This window comes from Pseudophryne corroboree, chromosome 2 (assembly GCF_028390025.1).
Source record: "Pseudophryne corroboree isolate aPseCor3 chromosome 2, aPseCor3.hap2, whole genome shotgun sequence".
Taxonomy (NCBI): domain Eukaryota; kingdom Metazoa; phylum Chordata; class Amphibia; order Anura; family Myobatrachidae; genus Pseudophryne; species Pseudophryne corroboree.
The window spans coordinates 1,036,281,410-1,036,290,895 of NC_086445.1; the positions used below are offsets into that span (position 1 = coordinate 1,036,281,410).

The 9,486-nt window shown below is 48.8% G+C and overlaps 1 long non-coding RNA gene across 1 annotated transcript; it reads right to left on the reverse strand.

Moving 5' to 3' along the window:
- Positions 1-2,058: 2,058 nt before the first annotated feature.
- On the reverse strand, positions 2,059-2,578 carry LOC134988434 (uncharacterized). The gene is made up of 3 exons (XR_010193912.1): positions 2,516-2,578; positions 2,346-2,407; positions 2,059-2,174 (listed from the first exon to the last, which is right to left on the reverse strand). It is a non-coding gene; the product is annotated as an uncharacterized LOC134988434 (long non-coding RNA).
- Positions 2,579-9,486: the final 6,908 nt, after the last annotated feature.

The following is a 9,486-nucleotide window of genomic DNA, read 5'->3' on the forward strand; positions in this document are numbered from 1 at the left end:
TCTTCCAGAAAGAGAGGCAGTAACAACGGCAATTAAAAAATTATGTCAGGATCAGGTCATTGTCCTGGTACCCTTGTCACAGCAAGGAGAAGGTTTTTTTAATTCAAGCCTCTTCGTAGTTCCGAAGCCGGACGGCTCGGTCAGACCCATTTTTAAACCTGAAAAATCTGAATCTCTACCTGAAAAGGTTCAAATTCAAAATGGAATCCCTGAGGGTTGTGATTTCCAGTCTGGAGGAGGGGGACTTCATGGTGTAAGTAGACATAAAGGATGCTTACTTGCATGTTCCCATTTATCCTCCTCACCAAGCTTATCTGAGATTCGCAGTACAGCATTGCCATTACCAGTTCCAGACGTGGCTGTTCGGACTCTCCACGGCACCGTGGGTATTCACCAAGGTGATCGCAGAGATGATGGTCCTCCGTCAAAAAGGAGTCAATATAATTCCTTATCTGGACGATCTCCTGATAAAAGCGAGATCCAGGGAACAGTTGGTGCAGAACATCGCACTCTCCCTGTTAATACTCCAACAACACGGTTGGATCATGAATTTTCCAAAGTCGCAGTTGGAACCGACGACAAGATTGTCCTTTTTAGGGATGATTCTGGACACAGAAGTACGGAGGGTATTTCTTCCAGTGGAAAAGGCTCTGGAAATCCAGAAAATGGTCAAACAAATATTGAAACCAACAAGCGCGTCGATCCATCAATGCATTCGGTTGTTGGGGAAAATGGTAGCGGCCTACGAGGCCATACAGTTCTCACCTACTAGAGGGACGCAGGTTTGGGATTCACGACTGGATCCTAAAAACCACGGATGCATGTTTCCGAGGCTGGGGAGCTGTCACACAGGGGGAAAGCTTCCAAGGAAAATGGTCAAGTCAGGAAGCCTGCGGATGGTGCCCGGAGGTACTGCGAGTGGGGGAGGGGTGGGCAATGCTTCTCCTGCTGTCCTATCTTTGGCAGTGGCTCTCCCAGAGACTCGCACAGCAGCCAAGCAGCCAGTCACTATTGTTAGCGCCGGTGTCCCAATGCGCTGCATTACAGGGAAGAAGATGCACTCAATAAACTACAACTCCCAGCAGCCCTAAAGGCTGGAATGCTTTGGCGCTAAGGGCTGCTGGGAGCTGTAGTTTATTTAGTGCGTCCACTTCCCTGTAATGCGGCGCGTTGGGACACCGGCGCTAACAATAGTGACTGGCTGGCAGAACTGACTGACTCGCTGAAGCAATGTAAATTCGTCTCCGGGCTCAGGTCAACCAGCACAGGGGCCCAAGGGTGTGTCCTCTCTCTCCCTTCCTCTTCTCTCTATATACCAACGACTGTACCTATGAAGAAACATTGGTGAAACTCATCAAATTTGCAGATGACACCACACTAATTGGTCACATTACGGATGGGGTAGAGACTGCCAACAGGAAGGAGTTTGAGAGACTGGTCACCTGGTGCGACACCAACAATCTACATCTAAATACAGAGCTGCGCTGATCCTGGGACTGCTGGGCACTGTCAACCTCTGTAAATCCGCCTGCCTCATCAGCGCTGTGCATTTACAGGACACCAAAGTATTCTACATGTCGTTTACACAGTGTTAGTTAAGAACAAGTGCATAACTACAGGAATATTTAGTACAAGTATCCTGTGATATACATCCAGTATTTACTGTGCATTGTTATATCTGTATACATACATAGCTTTACTTAGTATTGCTAGTCCAGTGCAGTTTTATTGTTGTTTGTAATAATTTCTGCATTGTACATGTGACTGCGTGTGCCAGTAGCTGCTGGGTGGTTTCTATTCCATGTATCTCACACATATTGCTATCCCTATATTCTGTACCCTGACTGGGCTAAGTGCATCAGGGTCTTTTTTATATATATGTATATATATATATATATATATATATATATATATCCATGGGTTGTCCTGCACTCACATCACCAAATCTTTCTTCACCGGGCGGGTGCTCCTAATGGGCCATAAGGTCCACTAATACTATAGAAACAAGTCCATCGAAGTGGAGGTGCACTCTCGCAATGATAGAAACATACACAATGGTAAAATCAATCGTCACCGAAGCTTTAATCGTGTCGACGTTTCGGTCCGTAACCGGACCTTTCTCAAGACAGGTGACACATCAGTTCAATTTGAGTCATCATATGATACACGTACATCTGCAAGGACAATATACATAGTTATGATCACAAGCCTCACCGGTCCCTGGAAAAACCTGCACCAACAGATAAACAGAAGAAAAAAACGCCACCAAAGAGGTGATAATAAATAACACCAATAGTGTCCCCAGTCACCTAAGTGATAGGGTATGACACCTCATAATTCCGTACCTAAAACGTCTGGTTAAATCCACGATAATGGATTAGTGTAACAGACTCCAGCGTATCTTGAACTGTGATCAACAAAGAGAGGACACATGTATAAATATACACCAGCAATTGTGGTAACATAGGGTAAAACCATTCATCTGGGCAATCACCCCCACACACAGTACAAATACCTTAATGTGTGTCATCTTCTTACAATGATGCAGCCATAGGTGTAGAGTACACCCATATAGCCAAAGCTGTCAGAAAAGTTATTCAGATCAATATAGATACAGTGCTGGTGCCCGTATAAAGTAGAATAGTCAAATATTGTTACTTACTCAGTCAGATGGAGGCTGTGCTTGTGGCTGCATAGCCCTCCAATCAACTGGGTGGGGATTAAATAGTAAATCGGCCGGAAGTATCCGAAAAACCGGAAATACCCCACTCGTGCCTAATGCTCTCTCTACTCAGTCCAAATCCTGCCCACACTGATCACCCATAACGTGGTTGAACAGTGTATAGAGCACTGTAACCACAGTTGTTGTTTGTAATAATTTCTGCATTGTACATGTGACTGCGTGTGCCAGTAGCTGCTGGGTGGTTTCTATTCCATGTATCTCACACATATTGCTATCCCTATATTCTGTGCCCTGACTGGGCTAAGTGCATCAGGGTCTTTTTTATATATATATATATATATATATATATATATATATATTTCTCTAATGTCCTAGAGGATGCTGGGACTCCGTAAGGACCATGGGGATAGACGGGATCCGCAGGAGACATGGGCACTTTAAGAAAGACTTTGACTCAGGGTGTGCACTGGCTCCTCCCTCTATGCCCCTCCTCCAGACCTCAGTTTGATACTGTGCTCAGAGGAGATGGGTGCACTGCAGGGAGCTCTCCTGAGTTTCCTGCTAAGAGAGTATTTTAATTAGTTTTTTTATTTTCAGGGAGCACTGCTGGCAACAGACTCCCTACATCGTGGGACTGAGGAGAGAGAAACAGCCCTACTTCTCTGAGTTTCAAGGTCCTGTTTCTCACCCTGGAGTTCGTCCCAGAGCCGCGCCGCCGTCCTCCTCGCAGAGCCAGAAGATAGAAGCCAGGTGAGTATGAGAAGAAAGAAGGCGTCAAAGGTGGCAGAAGACTTCGTGATCTTCACTGAGGTAACGCACAGCACTGCAGCTGTGCGCCATTGCTCCCATACACCTCACACACTCCGGTCACTGTAAGGGTGCAGGGCGCAGGGGGGGCGCCCTGGGCAGCAATATAAACCTCTATTATGGCATAAACACATATATACATGTACAGCTGGGCACTGTACATGTATATAAAGAGCCCCCGCCATGTTTTTGAATAATTTGAGCAGGACAGAAGCCCACCGACGAGGGGGCGGGGCTTCTCCCTCAGCACTCACCAGCGCCATTTTTCTCCACAGCACAACGCTGAGAGGAAGCTCCCCGGACTCCCCCTGCTTACTGAGGTGACAGTGGGTTTTTCAAGAGGGGGGGGGGGGCACATAATTGGCGAAAAACAAGTTATTTCTCTAACGTCCTAGTGGATGCTGGGAACTCCGTAAGGACCATGGGGAATAGCGGGCTCCGAAGGAGGCTGGGCACTCTAGAAAGATCTTAGACTACCTGGTGTGCACTGGCTCCTCCCACTATGACCCTCCTCCAAGCCCCAGTTAGATTTCGTGCCCGGCCGAGGTTGGATGCACACTAGGGGCTCTCCTGAGCTCTTAGAAAGTTATAGTCTTAGAATTTGTTATTTTCAGTGAGACCTGCTGGCAACAGGCTCACTGCAGCGAGGGACTAAGGGGAGAAGAAGCGAACTCGCCTGCTTGCAGCCGGATTGGGCTTCTTAGGCTACTGGACACCATTAGCTCCAGAGGGATCGACCGCAGGCCCAGCCTTGATGTTCGGTCCCGGAGCCGCGCCGCCGTCCCCCTTACAGAGCCAGAAGCAAGAAGATGGTCCGGAAAATCGGCGGCATGAAGACATCCTGTCTTCACCAAGGTAGCGCACAGCACTGCAGCTGTGCGCCATTGCTCCTCATACACACTTCACACTCCGGTCACTGAGGGTGCAGGGCGCTGGGGGGGGGCGCCCTGAGGCAGCAATAAAAACACCTTGGCTGGCTAAAATACCTCAATATATAGCCCCTGGGGCTATATATGAGGTAAATACCCCTGCCAGAATTCCATAAAAAGCGGGAGAATAGGCCGCGAAAAAGGGGCGGAGCCTATCTCCTCAGCACACGGGCGCCATTTTTCCCTCACAGCTCGGCTGGAAGGAAGCTCCCTGGCTCTTCCCTGCAATTCTACAGTACAGTAAGAGGGAAAAGAGAGGGGGGGCATTAAAATTGGCACTGTATACAGTATATTATATAAAAAGCAGCTATTAGGGACATAACTCAGTTAGTCCCTGTATATATATATAGCGCTCTGGTGTGTGCTGGCATACTCTTACTCTGTCCCCCCAAAGGGCTTTTGTGGGTCCTGTCCTCTATTTGAGCATTCCCTGTGTGTGTGGAGTGTGTCGGTACGGCTGTGTCGACATGTTTGAGGAGGATAATGATGTGGAGGGGGAGCAGATGCCTTTAGCAGGGATGTCACCCCCTGGGGGTCAGACACCTGAGTGGATGGTATTATGGCAGGAAATGAGTGCACGTATAGACTCCTTACATAAAAAATTTGACGACATGCCGACTGTGGGACAGCCGAGTCTTCAGCTCGTGCCTGTCCAGGTGTCTCAAAAGTCATCAGGGGCTCTGAAACGCCCGTTATCTCAGGTGGCACAAGTAGATGTCGACACGGATACTGACACCAGTGTCGACGACGATGAGTCAAATTTAATGCCCGTTAAGGCCATTCACTGCATGATTGAGGCAATGAAAGAGGTGTTAAATATTTCTGATTTACATCCAGGTACCACAAAAAAGGGTATTATGTTTGGGGAGAAAAAACTACCTGTAGTTTTTCCCCCGTCAGATGAATTAAATGAAGTGTGTGAAGAAGCGTGGGCTTCCCCTGATAAGAAATTGGTAATTCCTAAGAAGCTACTAATGGCGTTCCCTTTCCCGCCAGAGGATAGGTTACGTTGGGAAACACCCCCGAGGGTGGATAAAGCTCTCACACGTTTGTCTAAAAAGGTGGCACTATCGTCCCAGGATACGGCCGCCCTTAAGGAACCTGCTGATAGAAAGCAGGAGGCGATCCTGAAGTCTGTATATACACACTCAGGCATTATACTCAGACCAGCTATTGCGTCAGCATGGATGTGCAGTGCTGCCGCTGCGTGGTCAGATAAACTGTCAGAAAATATTGACACGTTAGACAGAGACACGATCCTGCTAACAATTGACCATATAAAAGACTCAGTCTTATACATGAGAGATGCACAGAGGGAAATCTGCCGGCTGGCATCTAAAATAAGTGCATTATCTATCTCTGCTAGGAGATGCTTATGGACTCGCCAGTGGACTGGAGATGCAGATTCCAAAAGGCACATGGAAGTCTTGCCTTATAAGGGAGAGGAATTATTTGGGGATGGTCTCTCCGACCTAGTTTCCACAGCAACGTCTGGGAAGTCAGCATTTTTACCCCATGTCCCCTCACAGCCTAAGAAGGCGCCATTTTATCAGGTTCAGTCCTTTCGGTCCCAGAAAAACAAGCGGGGAAAAGGAGGGTCTTTTCTGTCAAGAGGCAGAGGCAGGGGAAAAAGGCTGCAGCAAACAGCAGGTTCCCAGTAACAAAAGTCCTCCCCCGCTTCCTCTTCCAAGTCCGCCGCATGACGGTGGGGCTTCACAGGCGGAGCCAGGTACGGTGGGGGCCCGCCTCAGGAATTTCAGCGATCAGTGGGCCCGCTCACAGGTGGATCCCTGGATCCTTCAAATAGTATCTCAGGGATACAAGCTGGAATTCGAGGCGACTCCACCCCGCCGTTTCCTAAAATCCGCCTTGCCGATTGCTCCCTCAGACAGGGAGGCGGTGCTAGCAGCGATTCACAAGCTGTATTCCCAGCAGGTGATAATCAAGGTACCCCTACTTCAACAAGGCCGGGGTTACTATTCCACACTATTTGTGGTGCCGAAACCGGACGGTTCGGTGAGACCCATTTTAAATTTGAAATCCTTGAACACATACATAAAAAAATTCAAGTTCAAGATGGAATCGCTCAGGGCGGTTATTGCAAGCCTGGACGAGGGGGATTACATGTATCCCTGGACATCAAGGATGCTTACCTGCATGTCCCCATTTACAATTCTCACCAGGAGTACCTCAGATTTGTGGTACAGGACTGCCATTACCAATTCCAGACGCTGCCGTTTGGACTCTCCACGGCACCGAGGGTATTTACCAAGGTTATGGCGGAAATGATGATACTCCTTCGAAAAAAGGGAGTTTTAATTATCCCATACTTGGACGATCTCCTAATAAAGGCACGATCCAAGGAACAGTTGTTAGTGGGAGTAGCACTATCTCAGGAAGTGCTGAGCCAGCACGGCTGGATTCTGAATATCCCAAAGTCACAGCTGGTCCCCACGACACGTCTAATGTTCCTGGGAATGATTCTGGACACGGCCCAGAAAAAAGTGTTTCTCCCGGAGGAGAAAGCCAGGGAGTTGTCTTCTCTAGTCAGAGACCTCCTAAAACCAAAACAGGTATCGGTGCATCACTGCACGCGGGTCCTGGGAAAGATGGTAGCTTCTTACGAAGCAATTCCATTCGGCTGGTTCCATGCCAGGATTTTTCAGTGGGACCTGTTGGACAAGTGGTCCGGATCGCATCTTCAGATGCATCGTTTAATAACCCTGTCTCCACGAACCAGGGTGTCTCTTCTGTGGTGGCTGCACAGTGCTCATCTTCTGGAGGGCCGCAGATTCGGCATACAGGACTGGGTCCTGGTGACCACGGATGCCAGCCTACGAGGCTGGGGGGCAGTCACAAAGGGAAGAAATTTCCAAGGACTATGATCAAGTCAGGAGACTGCCCTTCACATAAATATTCTGGAACTAAGGGCCATTTACAATGCCCTAAGTCAAGCAAAATCCCTGCTCCTACACCAGCCGGTGCTGATCCAGTCAGACAACATCACGGCAGTCGCCCATGTGAATCGACAGGGTGGCACAAGAAGCAGGACGGCGATGGCAGAAGCCACAAAAATTCTCCGATGGGCGGAGAATCATGTACTAGCACTGTCAGCAGTGTTCATCCCGGGAGTGGACAACTGGGAAGCAGACTTTCTCAGCAGGCACGACCTCCACCCGGGAGAGTGGGGACTTCATCCAGAAGTCTTCCAAATGATTGTAAATCAATGGGGTCGTCCACAGGTGGACATGATGGCGTCCCGCCTAAACAAAAAACTAGAGAAGTATTGCGCCAGGTCAAGAGACCCTCAGGCGATAGCTGTGGACGCTCTAGTGACACCGTGGGTGTACCGGTCAGTTTATGTGTTCCCTCCTCTACCTCTCATACCAAAGGTATTGAGAATAATAAGAAAGCGAGGAGTAAACACAATTCTCGTGGTTCCGGATTGGCCGAGAAGAGCGTGGTACCCGGAACTTCAAGAGATGATCTCAGAGGACCCGTGGTCTCTGCCGCTCAGACAGGACCTGCTGCAGCAGGGCCCCTGTCTGTTCCAAGACTTACCGCGGCTGCGTTTGACGGCATGGCGGTTGAACGCCGGATCCTGAAGGAAAAGGGCATTCCGGAGGAAGTCATTCCTACGCTTATTAAAGCCAGGAAAGATGTTACGGCAAAGCATTATCACCGCATATGGCGGAAATATGTTGCATGGTGCGAGGCCAAAAAGGCCCCAACAGAGGAATTTCAACTAGGTCGATTTCTGCATTTCCTGCAAGCAGGAGTGAATATGGGCCTAAAACTGGGCTCCATTAAGGTACAGATCTCGGCTCTGTCGATTTTCTTTCAAAAAGAACTAGCTTCAGTACCTGAAGTTCAGACATTTGTGAAAGGAGTGCTGCATATTCAGCCCCCATTTGTGCCTCCTGTGGCACCTTGGGATCTCAACGTGATGTTGAGTTTCTTAAAATCACATTGGTTTGAGCCACTAAAAAACGTGGATCTGAAATATCTCACGTGGAAAGTGGTCATGTTATTGGCCTTGGCTTCAGCCAGGCGAGTGTCAGAGTTGGCGGCTTTATCATGTTAAAGCCCTTATCTGATTTTCCATATGGATAGGGCAGAATTGAGGACTCGTCCCCAGTTTCTCCCTAAGGTGGTGTCAGCGTTTCACCTGAACCAGCCTATTGTGGTGCCTGCGGCTACTAAGGATTTGGAGGATTCCAAGTTGCTAGACGTTGTCAGGGCCCTGAAAATATATGTTTCCAGGACAGCTGGAGTCAGAAAATCTGACTCGCTGTTTATCCTGTATGCACCCAACAAGCTGGGTGCTCCTGCTTCTAAGCAGACTATTGCTCGTTGGATTTGTAGTACAATTCAGCTTGCACATACTGTGGCAGGCCTGCCACAGCCAAAATCTGTCAATGCCCATTCCACAAGGAAGGTGGGCTCATCTTGGGCGGCTGCCCGAGGGGTCTCGGCTTTACAACTTTGCCGAGCAGCTACTTGGTCAGGGGCAAACACGTTTGCAAAATTCTACAAATTTGATACCCTGGCTGAGGAGGACCTGGAGTTCTCTCATTCGGTGCTGCAGAGTCATCCGCACTCTCCCGCCCGTTTGGGAGCTTTGGTATAATCCCCATGGTCCTTACGGAGTTCCCAGCATCCACTAGGACGTTAGAGAAAATAAGAATTTACTCACCGGTAATTCTATTTCTCGTAGTCCGTAGTGGATCCTGGGCGCCCATCCCAAGTGCGGGTTATCTGCAATACTTGTACATAGTTATTGTTAACTAAATCGGGTTATTGTTGAGCCATCTGTTGAGAGGCTCTATTGTTTCATACTGTTAACTGTGTTTCATATCACGAGTTGTACGGTGTGATTGGTGTGGCTGGTATGAGTCTTACCCGGGATTCAAAATCCTTCCTTATTGTGTACGCTCGTCCGGGCACAGTACCTAACTGAGGCTTGGAGGAGGGTCATAGTGGGAGGAGCCAGTGCACACCAGGTAGTCTAAGATCTTTCTAGAGTGCCCAGCCTCCTTCGGAGCCCGCTATTCCCCATGGTCCTTA